A 16,944-nucleotide genomic window follows, 5' to 3' on the forward strand; every position below is an offset into this window, starting at 1 on the left:
TGATTTATCCATGAGTCCAGGATCAAATAAACAAAGAGCTCTGCCAGAGAACCTTCTCTTTCAGAAGAGGGAACTAGACGGAAGTAGGCTCAGCACAGAATTGGGTTATGATCCCACAAGCTTGGTGAATGGTGTGGTTTCTCGGCGCCATGGCAATAGGAATGTCATGGGTGGGTGGAAGTGAGAAGGGGTAAATCATGAGAGATAGTCAAGAGATGCACAGGACCAGAGTATGGACATACATGGCCATAGAACTCGAGGAGTGAGGTCACTGTGGTCTACAACCACAGCAAGACTGTGCTAAGTCTTCACAGGGAAATGCCCATGATAGCAGGGATGGCTTGCAAGGTATGACACTGTGTAGTTTTCTTCCTACAAACCCATTTACCCTCCTCAGAATCTTACTAAGATTAAAGCAGTCATCTTAGGTGCCTCTGACTAATTCTAGGTCTTCCATTAACCTGATTCTATGGAGCACTGAGAACAGAAACACCCAAAAGGAATGACCAGGAAGCAGAGATGAATTCAGTTCCAAAAACATGGGCGGATGTTTACTTAGCAAGCATGCTGAAGCCTACAAGGAAGTAGTTTTACAGGGTGCTACGTGTAGTATTTGATTTCAGGGGGTAAGGATAACTCCTGAGCAGGGACAGGATACTGCCTTCTGCCATTTATACTTAGAGGCCTGCCTGGGAAGCTGAAAAAAAGCAAGGCGTCAGCTTCTGCCCCATAGCTCCAGGCTTCTTAGCTTCTCAGCTGCTACAGTCCTTAGGAATTGCTCTCCTTGGTCTCCAAAGGAAATGGGTCAAAACTTCAAAATGCCAAGAACAATGTTTCTTTGTCTTTAAAGCAATGGAGCTAAACTTTGACCCATGTTTGTCCAGGGTATGAATTGCATGCACTCTGTACTGGTCACAAACTCCATTAGCCACATCAGGTGGCAAACATAGGGTTCCTGATGGTCTGCTGCCTTTCCTTTCTCCTATCAGGCCTCATTCTGGAAGACTGGATCCTTAGTGGAAGCAGAGGAGCTATGCAAAAAGCTAACACACATTTGGAACAATTGGGGTCCAAGTATGTTTATCACATAGACTAAATGTAAATCTGGTCTCCTATGGAAGTGGCCAGCTAGATGCACAATATGGTGCACTAGATGTGGTGGGCATTTCTGCTAAGAACCTGGGAACAGACAAATAGCTTGAGCTTGGTGACCTCAGAAGGTAAAGCATTCATGAAGTACCTAGTAAATGTTAAGCTAACACACAGTACAGAAGTACAGGAAATGGGCCAGCACCTCAGATATATTTGCCTGCTTAGTATCCTATAGGCACTCTCAAATTTGCATTATGGATACTAAAAATATTCTTTAAAAACCTGGATTTGTTTTTCCAATGAATTAATAGTAAACATATTGATCAATCCCCAGACTACCCCATAGAGGCTCAGTTTCTTCCCTTTTGAAGTAACCAACTACAATGTATTCCAGCCAGGCAAGTAATAAAGAGAAGCAGTCTAGGAAAGAATGTCCCAAGAGGGAATATTCTAGTCCTTGCAGGCTGCCCCTCCAGCTCTGTGCTCAGGGCTATCTGAGAATGGAGATCAGAGTCCAGACTGTCTAGTTTTTCAGAACAAAAAAAGCTTTATGTTAAGCTGGAAGATTTTAAACACTACCAAAAAAAAAAAACTTGTAAAGTCCACATACACCTACAAAACATGTGTAATGCCAGGAAGAACAAGTACTTCCAGAGAGACAGTCAACAAGAAGAATAAGCCCCAAAAGAAAGTCAACACACAAATTTTACCATTTGAAGAAAACAAAGGTAATCAAAGCTTTCAGATCAATCCCCGATGAAGGAAGATTAAATTCTGTATCAAAAATATTAAGTAGACATGATTACCATTAAATTACCAGCACCTGTAGCCCACCTTGACCAGCTAGCAGTGCAGAGAGATCATGTTAATACACTGGCTCTCTTCATTACTGAGGGCTACTCCCCTGGATCAGGGCTTTAGAGATACAATCGGAAGAGATGATCATAATCCTTCACCATCCAAGGCATAGGGCCCTCACATAAGACACTGTTTTGCCTGACCATTCTTTAGAGAACTTGGACAACTGAAGTACAGGAAGGAACAAACCTCTCTAAGGGTAAATGTGAGTCTTCTGGTCTTGGTTCTGTCTCTGGGGCTCCACAGAACGAGCTGTCTGTCCCCAAGTCTTTTGAGATACCTATGGTAGCCTTTACAACCCAAAGATTTAAGGCTCAACAAAGAAGGTTGAGGGAACAAAAGAGAAATGAAAGACGAAGAGGGAAATAGAAACTGGAGAGAAAAATTCCTAGAATAGCTGATCAAAATTTATAAGCTGAGGGAAAGTAGAAGACACATTTGTAGTATTCGTGAGGAAAGAGGTGCAGCTGAATGAGAAATGAAAGGGTTCATGCCCTTCCTAAAAGGAAGTGCAGGTCTGAGGCCAGCCACCAGGCTGTACCAGTAGTCTTGAGATCCACAGGTTAAAACCTGGAAATGGGAGAAGAAAATGCCTACGACACATGTTCCTAAGTGCAGAACACTCTTCTGCTCACTGGGGACCAAAGGGGGAGGTTTTTTTTTTTTCTCCTTAAGGATCTGTTGGAAGACCACATATTCTAGATGTGGTCCACCGTCTATCCTCAGGTGCTACGCTACATGAATATTCTCTACATTACTTGTTTGTTTTTTTTCTTTTTACCAAGGTTACAATAATGTTTTTTATTTTAATATCATCAAGTTTATCAGGCCTTTCCTTTATAGTAAGGGCTTCCTGTGCCATCATTAAGAACTGTATGTCTATTCCAAGGCCGTGAAGATACATGAAACTTTATTTTAACATTCATACTTAGATCACTGATCATACTGAAATTTATTTTTTATGTGGCCCAGATTCATTTCTTCCCTTAATCTTATCCTACTGAACTAGCAGTATTTATCAAAACTATCTATTTCCTACTTTCAGCAGTACATAAATCTCTTTGTCATAAATCAGGGGCCTCAACGTGTGTGTGTGTGTGTGTGTGTGTGTGTGTGTGTGTGTGTGTGTGTGTGTGTGTCTACTTTTGGGCTTCCTACACCTTTCTTTTAGTCAGAAATAAAATAGAGCCAGCATGATAGTGTAAACCTGCAATCCACAGAGATCATATGTTTGAGGTCTGCCTATGGGATACAGCATTATGCTCAAAGGGGTGGGGGAGGTGCTTTGAATGTTGACTAGTAACAGAGTGCTTGCCTAGAGTGTATAAAGCCTTAGGTTCAACCCCCAGCACTTCAAAGAGAGAAGGAAAGGGAGGAAGCAGGAGACATACTACAGTAGGGGTCATTATAAGGCGTAAGCAAGCACAAATTGAAGAGTCAATCGTATGAAGTAAGCTTCACATGAACATGCATAATCTGAAAAGGAAAACAGGAAAAACAGTAACAAGCTATGAAAAGAACCATAAGGTAAAGAAGGAAGCAAGAAGAAGGGGCAAAGGAAGAAAATGAGTTTTACTTAACGTGGGCAACAACAGAAAGATTTAGAGTGTAGACTCAGAACTCGGGAGATAACCTGCACCCAAATCCCAACTTATACTACTTAGCTGTGCAACCTAAAGCAAGTCACCTTGGGCTTTTTAAAAGTCTTGAGTTCCTAATCAGCAAAATGGAGATATCTATCCAACAGAACTGGAAAATCTAGCATTATAAGCATTCAAAAACTGCTTTGAATGATTAATAATGGTATCCTGAAGACTGCTAGCCTATATTGAATCAATCCTGACTTTACATAAACATTTACTAGGTACATAAAATTAAGTACACGGACTGGTTAAAAACTACTGACTCTCAAAACAGTTAAATCTGAATTCTTGTGCAGTGTCTTTATTAGTTATATAAACTAGAACAACTCAATTAACTTTCCTGCACTTCTAGTTTCAATTTTGTCTGTAGATAAGTGGTTTTTCTTGGAGACAATACAAAATCACTCAGTCCAAAGCCCAACCCAAAGAAAGCAGTTCAACTGATGCCAGCTAACACTGTGGCAAGGAAAAAAAATGAAGATGATGGTTTTGTACATCTTACAACCAAAGTGACTCTCTAGTCCTACAATATCTAACCTTCTCAGGTCTTCCATCCAAGTACTGACCAGGCACAAAATACCTTGCTTCTTTTTTATGAGAATAACTAGACAAGAGCAAGAATGTTCAGGCCCAGGACAGATAGATATGAAGACAAAAGGCAAAAGAAATGAATATGCATGGTAAATATGCCTGGTTCTGAATTCTCAACACAAATGTAGATGAAGTCAGCACACCCAGAGTCCCTTGTAGAATATGGAAAGGGCTGTATCACAGGAGGCATGTTTGGGGTAAGATCAGGACTGGGACAGCAGACACTAGCCAGTGTGCTCTGCTTTAAGCAGGTACTTTATTTTGGACAGATTGAGTCACTCTGTTTCTCAGGCCCCAAATCTAGGCACCAAGGTGTCCTGCTCAGGCTGCTTCCTAGCACTTCATATGAAAGTGAGAGATTCCAAAGGGTCTATGAAACCTAGACCACTGATTATTAAACCTAAGTTCCTGCCCTGCTCCCTCCTTTGATATAAGCAAGACCTCTCTTGGCAAGGTGACCTGTACCTGTTGTTTGGATGGGCCACTGATCTGCCCTTTGTCCAGGGACAAGGGCACGAAGTCTTTAGACACCCTGTGAGCCTCCTGGCTGACTGCTCTTAAAATCCAGGTCCTCTGTTGGGTGGTGGTGGCATTGACAGTGGGACCAGGACCTATCTTTCCCAGGTGCATGGACTGGCTTTTGGGAGTCTATTCCTTGTGGTGGGATACCTTGCTCAGCCTTGATATGGGGGGGACTCTGGTGATCCCCTAAAGAAGGCATTACCCCCTCTGAGGAGTGAAGGGGGGAGTGGGAGCAGAAGGGGAGGGAGGGGGAACTGGGGTTAGTGTGTAAAATGAAAAAAAAATTTAATTAAAAAAAATCCTGGTCCTATCAATGGATGGAAATAATCTACAGATATCGAGCATGGCAGGGCATGTGAATCAGAACTGGAGATCTGTAATCCTTTCCTCAACTGTGGGTTACAGCCTGTGCCAGAGAACAGACCAGGCTGCGGATATGAGGGTCTTGGCCCCTATGGGTAGAGGTTGATGTCTCTAAGGCACGTGGAATCTGGACAAGTGAATATACTCCAAACTGTGTGACCTATGTAGCCACACAAGCTTAGTGACATGTGATTTTAAAATGCAGTCTCTTTCTTATTAAAGAACAAAACCTGCTGTGTTTCACTGGGCCAGATCTAGACATCAAGACTCATGAATACACAGAGCCCTAACTTCAGTTTTCATTTCCATACTGCTTTATCCTTAATCCAGGGTAGCATGTCCAGACCCACAGCCTAAGATAGAGGGGGAGAGAACAGAGTTATCAAATGTGGTCAGGGCACAGGACCTGGCTCTCAATAATCAAGTGTCAGCTTGAAGAGCTAGATCAGAGACAAGAATTCCAGAGCCAAGGCCAATATCTGGACAGGGAAGGAACTGTAGACCATCTAAAACATGACAACACAATCATTTAGGACAGTACCTGGGGTATATTTATATAATGATATTCATAATGTAAATTCTTATCAAAAGTACAGTTCCACAAAATGTGTGACTATGTGAAGTATCTTCTAATGTTTGGGGTGGGGAGGGGTGTTGAACAGAGTATGGAAATATCATGATTACATGCAGAAGGAAGACAGAGCAATACTCTTCCAGAGTATTCTAGTATAACCCTATAAGGCCAATGTTCTCTCTCCCAAAGGCAGAGCAGCAATTCCCACTGTATTTTGAAGACAAATCATCTCACTTTAAACTCTCCCAACACCTTGCAAAGTGAGAGGCAAGGGGCAGTCACTAACCTCCTTCTGAAAGCTTCCGCTCTTTTGGAGGCCAGGGTGAACATTTAGAAAGCAAGCAGGATCTAAAGAATGACTATTCACTTCTCACAGTGAAATTCACAGTTAGCACAAAGTACTGTGAGAAACTCGACCGTGACCAGCAAGACCCCCATCGACTAAGGCAGACGATAAGGGAAACCGAGTATAGCCAGCTCTTTGGGCTCACCTGATCCCAAAATAAGATGATTCAAGTTCTTCTGACTTCAGGTGAGCACCTGGACTCCACTGACTGGCATCTTTCTGGGGAGGCCATGAGCAAGAAGCTTCCAGGGGTTGACATGACGTAAACACCTCTGGAGCTTCTATGAGCCCAAAGTCATGAGGCAGGTACTGGAAAAAAGAAAGTAGAAGGCATTGAGATGCTAAGTCTGCGATTTACAGACCTTCTTACCCAGAGAAGCCTTTACCTAAGAGCCACAGGGTTCTCTTGCTCATAAAATCTTCCTAATCAAAACCTTCACAATGACCCCATAGCCTCTAAACAGTAATCACAGTGAGGTCCCCAAGAGCACCAACTACCGTTCCTACACGAAAGCACAATGATCTCCCATTCCCTTCCAAATGGCTAGAGAGGCCTTTCACTGAGAGCCTTCAGAATTCTAGAGTTTGCGACTAAAGATACAACTTCATAGGAGAGTACTTGCCTAGAAAGCCCGAGACTCTGAGTTCAATGCACAAGAACCGCCCCACCAAAAAAATTCAGGATTTTTAAGGGAATCCTCAATATCATCTGTCCTTATCTGGTACCTAGACAAGAAGAATTGGTCTTGGATTTGTGTCCAAGGTGGGAGACCTTGAGTGGGTTACCTGTCTTTTGGCCTAACAATCTCAGCACACTGTGATACATCTATGTAAGTAAAGGCCTTAGGATATTTGCTAAATGATGTTTACCCAAATTGTTATCATTGCTATAGCAAAGCTGTAAGGTAGTCATTTGCTCATATGTGAACACTGTGGAATCCACAAAAGGAATGGACGCCTGACTCCTGACTTTCACAGCTCCAAAAGTAGTGCCCTTCAAAATACACAGTAATGTGTTAGAACTCCCCTCACCTTATCAGGCCTTCAAGCCTTCTTGGTTAATCAGCAGCCTTACTCTATACTTCTAGTTTGACTTTCCCCTCCTAACTGGGACTAAGAATAGGATAGACTTCTGAAATGGCCCATCTACCTAAAGTCTCACAGATCCTGATCTTCAGCAGAGCTACTCTGTAGCTGCCTTGACTCTCCATTCTGATTCTGCAACCCCACCTTTGCCCAAATTCATCTCCTGTGCTCAGTGGTAGAGTGTTTAACTAACATGCACAAGGACCTAGGTTCAATCCTTAGGACATGAAAAAAAAAAGCCATCATTGAAGTCTTTCCACATGCAGTGTACTCTTAGCTTACAAGCTTGCCATAATGGTTGTTCTCTCTTCTATAAATGCTAACAACACATGAAATCTAGAAGTTGATAGTATACCATGGCATCTCATATCCCACAGGGCTCAGCTGATGTCTCCAGTCAGAGGGAGCTTTGCAACGACAGGACCCAGGAAAGCTTTAAAATTCTCAGTCTTCCCAAAGCTATCTACTACAGGTCCCAACAGCGCTTGATAGATGAGACCTCCCTGTCAAAAGGAAAACTCCTACATTCTACAACCCACTGGGAACAGCTAAAGAGCCAGAGCCCCTTCCAGACCATAGTGGTCCTTTGAGGTTTCTACTATAGGCCCCTTCCTTTGAGCTGAACCTCTTTATCTTCCAACTCTTGCTTCTAGAAAGGGTCCCCAAACAGTAGCAGAGGGACTAACCTATAATGACACAATCCACAGCACTCAGCTCACTATCTAGCAGATTCTGCTAAAATCAGCTTTTTCCCCCCATACGAATAGCACAAGCCTAACTCATCTCAGAGAGGTGTCTTATTTGACTTCCTTTTGCTTTGCATCAACGTGAGGCATAGGCACAGAAATCAGATGTCCTGTCACAATGATGAAACACCAGGGTCAAACCAACCCTCACCCAGCAAATCACACCCTAGAGATCCCAGTAGCTCCCTATGACTACATACTATATGGATTTCTGCTAAGGAGACAGTATAATGCTGATCTTACCTCATAAGATAGTAGATGAAGAGAAAAAAGCAAAGGAAAACCGTTAGTCTCAAAAAACAGGTGGGAAGGGAGAGCGTTACAAGTTGTTACATACCCTGGGTGGGCTGAAAGCCTATTACAAGTACACACACACACACCCAGAATAAAAAGTCAGCCTCAGTCCTAGTATTTCAGAGCCCCAGATAGAAGCTCTGGCCCTTCTGACATTTGGAAGGTGAAGTGACCACACAGGACAATGTCCAAGGTTGCCCCTCAGAGATGACTGTAGGTGCCAGCTCTGACGAACTGGTGAACTCTAAGTACCTCCAATACCTAAGACACAGCCAGGCACAGAGTATTTGTTAGTGCTGCTACTGAATCCAGGACAGGAGGGAAAAGAGAATCAAAATTAAATATAAGATATGGTTCATAACCAAAGGCATTCCTAAAATAGCTTCCAGAGCTAACATGATTTAGGAACAGTTATAAAACAGTCTCACTGCTGAAATGCCTCTCGTGAACCTGAACTGTGTCTTATAGCCCCCAGTGCCACCAAGTAGGCCACATCTCTCTCCAGCAACCATCTGCTGTGTAAATGGACCGATGAACACAGGAATGGGAACACAAGACAGTTTCTTTGGAGTTAGTAATAAATACTATCTTCAGAATTATAAAATGCCAAGATATTCCTCTGTGTAAAAAAAAATGTGTTCCAGCAAACTGTCCCAGCATTTCACTGTCCCAAGATTGAGCATGGTGTCTCCTTTCTCACTCACACAGAACCAAGCAAGAAGTTAAAATACAATGGCAAGAACTCTGAGTACACCTTGTGTCTTGGACAAGAAAAATGAACTAAAGTTTCACCATGGAATGCTTCCTGCTCTCAGTGATTTGGAGCCTACTTAGGCCTGGGCTGATCTCTCAGACACAGCCATGTTCCTGAGGCCGGCAGAAGGACCATGGGCAGAGGCTGCCTTCCTCATAATCCTCCTTGCTGGCCCACAACCCTGTACCTCACTGATACCAGCACTAGGGGTGTGGAATAATAGAGGTCTACTGGTCTAGAGACCTTTCTAGGGATCCAACTTCATCCCAGGGCCCTTGGACATGGATTCTGTCCTTGCCCCTCTCCTAGCAGGGCCTTTAAATAAGGCCAAGTCCCTAAAATTGCTTCCCCATGCTTTTCATCTACCCAAACAGCAACCTCCTCATCATGACTTCACGATTCGCTCCACATTGGGCTTGCTGCAAACCCTTGACACCTCATACAGCTAGTACTACTAAAAAGGTCAGAACTGAGAGCCTGCCATGAAGGCACAGTTAGCAATCGATAGACAGTCACTTCACAGGGCTGAGCACACAAATGGCATCCTTCCCTCTCAGCAGAGCTCCCCACACCTGTCCTTCCCTAATGAACTGCTTCCTGTCTACATACCTTACAACCCCAGGTGTGCATGAGTACTAAATACACACACACACACACCAAAGTAAGTAAAACAAATGCCTCTTTACCATAATCTTTAAGTAATTTTTCTTTGCTATTAACTTAACTAGTGTATAAAATACTTTCATGGCAAATTACCTGATTTACTCTCTTAAGGATGTATCTTGTGAAATACATAAATATTAAATTTGTTAGTTTACAAATAAGTGAGAAAAACAAGAACAGCCAAAATAGCTTAAGTTCCATAATAAACTTAACCCAAGACTTGCGAATCTAAATCCTCCTCTCTGACACCCATGGTATGAGAAGAAGCACAGACTGAGGAGGTAAGCAGACTCAGAGATCAGGAGACTCACATTGGCTGAGGGACATGAAACCATCCATGAGATCTTCATCCACGAAGCAACACTAGTAATATCTGTGGCATGCAGCTTCTGTGAAAAGCTAATATGTAGGTGAGATGTCTATGCATAGTGCTTGGCGTAGTGCCCAGCCCTTAATAAACGTTTAATAAATGTCTGTTCTCATTACACACCACTGCTTAAGCAGGAGCAATGGTGTTCTCAAAATCTGTGCCAATTATAGAAGACTCCTGTATGTGGGAGGTGCTAATTGAAGGCTAACAGAAACATTTTATATTCCAGTATATCCTTTTAAGATATATCCCTATTTTTCTGTTTATCCCCAACAATTGTGGCCAGAGTCACAAGATATGAGGACAGAATCCAGTGCCACAGGTAGGAGACATGACAACTATACAGTGTCACAATAGCCAGTAGAAGCTGGACCAGGCTTCTGGCCACAGCTACCACGAAGACATAGAATGCTTCCTGAATGTAATGCATTTCGGAACCGGTGAGACAAGCAAAAGCTGGGGGCGCTGTGGCCAGGCTGAAACAAAATGGCCACCCGGGCAGGAGTGTCTTCCAAGCAGTGTCTCCGTAGGATGATTCTTCTCCAATTCTGCCTCAGAGCACCCTCCTCAGGGCTCTAGGGTGCTGCTCCTGGAGCTTGGGAACAGGGCTGTCCTTGGTGAGAATAACAAGCAAAGGCACATGGCTTACTTCCAGACGCCTCACTGTTTCTCACTTAAGATGGAAATGATAAAACACAGAGCGGCTGGCGAGTGCGAGGGGCTGAAGCAGCATTAGGTCCGTGATAGCACAAGGTGTGGAAACTGGGGAGCATATGCAAGGCATGTCTGAGCGAGTAAGACACAGACAAGTATCAGGTCTGTATGCAGTCAGGGCTGGACATGGGAAGGTCACAATTTGATGACTGGTTTCCTCTAAGCACGGAGTTAAGGAGGAGGCAGAGCAAAAGCAGGCAGAATACCCACACAACTTGTGACTTGCAGCCATGTGTCCCAGAATCATCCCAACCACCTTGTTCTGGCCAGGTGCTCTCCTCTAGTCCAGTCGAGAAACTTCTATCAGCATCTTCTCTAAAACTGTGACCCTTCACATCTTTCCTGTACTCTCTTAGGGGCAAACCTAACTACTATCGTTTGATCCTCATCTGTCCCCTCTAACATTTTCCCTTCATTTTCTCACAAACTGTCTGTTCTGACGCCACCTCAAACCTTCCCACTGGTCTCAGCCTACATCAGCCTATAGTCCATTCAAAACATTTTACAGAATGTCTACTAGGCAATGATCACTGAGAGAGAGACAAGCACAGGGAACAAGAAATGTAAGACAAGCCCATGACCACAGATGAACCAGACAAGCCCACCAATGCCACACAAATGGGACAGACAGTAAGAGTTACTGACATAGAGTACTAAGGATTGCAAAGCAATGTATTAAGACCTTCTGTGCACATTTAATCCTTTCCATGACCCTAAGTGGTATGTATAATTAGATCATCATCACGTTGCAGAAGAGGAAGTTGAAGCATAGGAAAAGTCCACTTCCACTCAACTCAAAATCACCCTCAGTAGAGAGATGCTTACAGTTCGTATGTTCACCGCAGTACTAGTCACAATAACCAAGACTGGAAATCAACCTAGATGCCCACTGATAGAGAAATGTATAAACAAATGTGGTATATTTATATGTAACAGAAAACTATTTACTCTTAAAAATAATTTGATACTATCATTTTAAAAAAAATGGATGAAACCAGACACCATAATTTTATATGTAAATTAAGCCAGCCTTAAAACCTGATAGAAGTAGAAAGTAAAACAGTGATTTCCAGGATCTGAGAAGGGGAGAGGGACAAGAATGAAAAGCGGACAATAAATATAGTGGTTGAATGGGAAGAATAGCTTCTACAATTCTATAACACAGTAAGGTAATTATGATTTATAGAAATTTGTTATATATTTCAAAATAACTGGTAACATTCAAAGGTTTCCAATACATAGACATAAATGATAAATGTTGGAGGACACGAAAATGCTAATCATACCAGGCAGAGGTGGCCCACGCCTCAAGCCTGGCACTCGGGAGGCAGAGGCAGGCAAATCTCTGAGTTAGAGGCCAGCCTGGTCTACATAGCCATTTCCAGGACAACTGAGGCTATTATACAAAGAAATCCGGTCTTGAAAAACCAACAACAACAAAAAGAAAAATGCTATTCATCTTGATTTGATCATCACATGTTATACATAAGTACCAAATTTCCACACTGTATTCCATAAATGTGAACAAATGTTACGCCAATTTAGAAAATAAAAAACAAATCCCCCTAAGGGAAAGCAGGCTGATTGAACACAGGGTACATCTGAGACATGGAGACATTGAATAGATTTGTTACATATTTGTGTCTCCCACCTCAGTCTATGATAGGTGGCTACTGCTCATACACATGTCCCCTTCTGCTTGTCTTCCTCAAAATGCAGAAGGGAATCCTTGAATGATATCTCACACACTTGCTCCATCTGGGAAGTCCTTGATTCCAAGACATTCTCTTTGGGAGGTGGAAATAAGATAGCTATGGCCACAACCAAGTAGAATTTTGCTTTACTGTTAACATGGCTACCTGTGGTCACTCTTCTGGGCCTCAGAGCTTATGTCCCTTAGTAAAACCCAGGCCGACTTTTCACTCTTCATCTCACAGTAGAAATGCCATATAGAACTCCCTGTGCAACACTCAGGCCAAGAGACAGCTTCTATCCAGGAGCAGTTCCAACTCTGTCCAAATGAAAGGCCTCTTTTCTCCTCTTCTTCTCCAAACAACCTTGTGGGGTGCTTCCTGAAGACTGGCTGAAACATAAGTTCTATGACAGAACCATTGTACTGCAAACTGCTGAATTCCCGACAACTAGAACAATGCCTATCTCATACAGGCCTTCACTAAGTATCTGTGAAATGCCAGCACCTCACCCCAACTTCAGTAGGCAGAACCAAAATTCAAGTCCAAGACTTCCCAGATACAAATCACCATCTACACAGTCATACTTAACTGAGTATCTTAAATGTACAAGACATTGAGGATACCAAGGAAGGCAACTTTTCTGATTACCAAACTTTTCTGGTGATCCATTTAGGTTATGTACCAGAAACTAGGGGACAAAGCTCATGGTCCTTCCGTAAGAACCTGCATGTGCATGTCCACGTGCATATATAAATTCACACATACAGAGATGCAGATACTTTTTTCCCTGTGTATCTCTCTATATTTTCAGTTTGGCTTTCCCTCCTGGCTTTATCCTGCCTTGCTATAGGCTGGATCAGCTTCTTTATTAACCAACAGGAATAAAACATATTCACAGCATAAAAGAAGGGTTATCCCACAGCATTTATGTACAAATTTAAATACAAGCACATGCTTTGTATGTATATAACAAAAAAAACCCTATATACTTTTGGAGGCGTTCATTAGGTAGTATGGAGAGTTAAATAGCTGAAATGGTTGACAAATGCAATAGGAACCTAGAAGCTAAAGAAACCACTAGCAGAAGTAAGGGAGAGGATAAAGAAGACCCAGAAGAATTCAAAACCCTCCATGTGATTCGATGGAGCAAAGTCAAAGTGATGGGCAGGAGCCATAAGGAGAAAGGTACAGAATCAGAACAGCAGGACTAGGAAGGACTAGGTACAATTCCCAAACAAATCTAATGACTTCAAGATCTTGCTTTCCTTTTTTCATCTCCTCCTCTTCTTAATCCTCTTCTTTGAAAAATTATAGCTTATTTTACTGTTTTACATTCTGTGCCTCTAGTGATATTTTGTTTGAAGATAATGTTTTATATTTCTTTTGGAAGCCACTGTTCAAACCCAACCTCCTCCTGCAGATGGGAACCTGGAAATTCCCCAAGATTCTGAATTAGCCTGTGAAGAACTGAGGAGAACCTAGGTCTCCAGGCACTGCCCTAGCCATATTAAACTTAACAGGTGTAAGAGGATCAGAGACAGTGACCACTGGAGAAACAGCAACATGGGGGCCAGATCTCAGTGTCCCCATAGGTAAGGTTAAAGTCTTCATGACCCTTAGCAGGAACTATCCAGGGACTCTGGATGGTCTTATCCTTGGTTGAGAAAGTTTTGTGGTATTTTCTGCTGGAAGTCATGAAATGTTGATTTTTCCTACTTGACTTGTTTCGACACAAGGCAGGGACTAATCTACAGATAACACACAGGGCAGCAGGCCCCTCCCTCTGAAGCACCAGGGCAGCTACTTCAAGAGGGTGAAATCTAGGAACCAAATGGTCAGAAGCTAAGCTCCAGAAGCTCCTACACAACCTACTGGTGCCAAGTCCTCAAACTGCCTCATGCACTCTATACCTCTAAGGGAAAGAAAGACTCAGTTTCCTAGTCTTCCAGATATAACAGTTTCACTGCAATTACTGTGACGTTTCAATGAGCAAGCTCAGAGAAGCCCTTAGAATACCACCTGTAGGCAACTGAGGCCAGGTGCACTGCAATGTCACTGTTTACACATGAGGGTCCCTAGAAGTTGGTCCCCAGGTCATTATTGGCACAGGAAGCTGTGGGTATTGACCGAAGAGTATTTCAGGAGCTGCTTTTGTGGGTCTCCAGCCCTAAATCTTCCCAGGCTCTGTAGGTAAGCGTGGGCACAGCCAAGGTACAATCCTTACTTCTTACTCAGTCCTTTTGTCCATTTTCTAGCATGCTGCACTTCTCTGTAAGTCTTATTTTAATAAGACTGAAAACGTTATCTAGATAATGGTTATTTTCTAAGTAGATTCCTTATCCAAATCCCAGCCTAGCCTGTTCTCTAGCCTGCACACCTTCTCCTTCTCATATTAAATAAATCTTACCTCTTAAAGACTTTCCTTCCATCTTCCCTCCTTGTCAGTACAATTCCCATCAGCTCTTAATTTTTGACATAACACGAGGAAGTAGGAAAAGCTCTGTGGTTCCTGGTTCTAGTGCTAGCTCTGTTAATTACTGAATAACCTCTCATTGGAGTTTTAATTTCCTCACCTTTCAAGTGAAGAGTGGGGCAAGACATGCATGGGAGCTTCAACTGGTTCAACCTGAGCTAAGTCTCCTGAGTTTAATAGGTTCCTCTTAGGTACTATCAACTATCAAGAAGAAAAGCCCCATTCAGGAGGGGAGGCCAGGCTGGCAATGGCACTCCTGGCTCTCTCCAGCCACCCTGAACTTTACTGACTGGAACTTCATAACCTTTACTTACTTGACTTTAATTCCTGCTAGACCTGCATACGTGCTGAGAGCTCTTCTACTTTGACTGTCAATAATTGGAATGGCCTCTCCTACTAACAAAGGATCCTGTTCTTTGACCACAAGTTTAGCTGCCCTTTGCTATACAACCAGAACACTCTAGGTGAACTGAATGTTCCCAGGCCACCCTATAACGCCGACTGATCTTGCCTCAGCCTTGATCCCAACAGTGCCTGCTGAGTTCCCACATCTGCTAAGCGGGGTCCACTACTTGTATACTGATTCTTTCACTCCACAAATGTTCACTGTCTCCTCAATGACAGGTATTACTGTAGACAGAGATACAATTCACTAGTATGGAATGAAAATGCTCCCCATACTAGCATCCCATTGCCAGAAGAAACTTCCCTACTCAGAAAAGGGTCTGTCTAACACACACTGTTGAATCCTTTCCTTTAATCGATATTTACTAAGCACTTATTAAGAACTGGAACCATAGAAGAACAATATTTGGGAAATGTGGCTTTTTGTGCTGATTAGAACAGGATAGCGTGAATAGCACAAATTCTGCAAGCCAGAATCCCAGCTTTGAGACCCTGGGCATTCACAGAACTTCTTTGAGCTATTTATTTATTTACTTACTTATTTATTGCTTGAATACAGAGTAATAATGGCACCTAATTGGCCAGATTTCTTTAGGAATAAATGGGACTGCCTATGTACAGTGTCTAGAATACCACACTATACACAGCAAGCACTTAACACTTTTATTTTGATGAGTCCCAAAAACAACAGTTTTCATATGCCAATAACTTGAAGAGATCCTGCCCCATCCTATATAACTCAGAGATACTTTATAAATGATTTTGACCAGTGTAGTCTAACTTCAATACGACCAGTAATAAAATATACTCCACAGTATTGTATACAATGTTAATATTTTCAAGAGGTTAATCTGAAAATAGGAAAACTAAAAGTTATGGAAAGGAGAAAAAAATATAGATATCAATACTGAAGGTCCTACAAACCTGTAAAAATAAGATAGGCAAACCTATTATAAAAATGAGCAAGAGGCTAAGCACTGAAGTGTATGTTTAGACTACAGCATCTATCATAACTAGCAGTGAGAAGAAAGATATTATCAAATATTGGTAAGAATGTCAGACAATTAGAACTTGCCTGTTAGAAGCATGATTGGTGCAATGGCTTTGGAACAATCTAGCACTTCTACTTATAAGCAAGTACAACAGAAATTGACACACATAAGTGTATATATGCACATATATATGCATGCATATGTTTACAACATGTAGGTCAACAACAGAGCAAATACACAACGGTGGTCCCCTGAGCTTCTACCAGCTAACGACAGCACTAAGAATACTCAGCAATGTCCCCTTAATTAAATTGTTTAGAACATATAAATATGTGTTGATATTCATTCACCAAAAGCTATAAACAAACATGTTCATGTAGTACTACTTAAAATGGCAATCCAGGCACAACCAGACGACATCCACCACAGTATCAGCGGTACCCACTGTTGATAATATGGAATACCACACTTCCTCAGAAAATAGTGCGCAACATGGATGTATGCCACAAACAGAAAGGAGTAAAAGAAGCCAGACTACAATGGAAAAATTCTGTATGATTCCATTTATATAAAATTTAAAACAGGGAAAACTAATCTATCAAAATATAATACACACTTGGATGGGTAGTAAGTGACAAGAAAATACTTTGGTGCATCTTTGGGAGAATGTAATATACCCATTTTTTTCTTTATCTTGGAACTGTTTACAGGCTGTGTATACCCCGTGTTGAGCACATTACGTGGTCACGTTTTTACATTGCATT

The sequence above is a fragment of the Mesocricetus auratus genome, unplaced genomic scaffold (assembly GCF_017639785.1).
Source record: "Mesocricetus auratus isolate SY011 unplaced genomic scaffold, BCM_Maur_2.0 Super-Scaffold_100676, whole genome shotgun sequence".
Classification (NCBI taxonomy): Eukaryota; Metazoa; Chordata; class Mammalia; order Rodentia; family Cricetidae; genus Mesocricetus; species Mesocricetus auratus.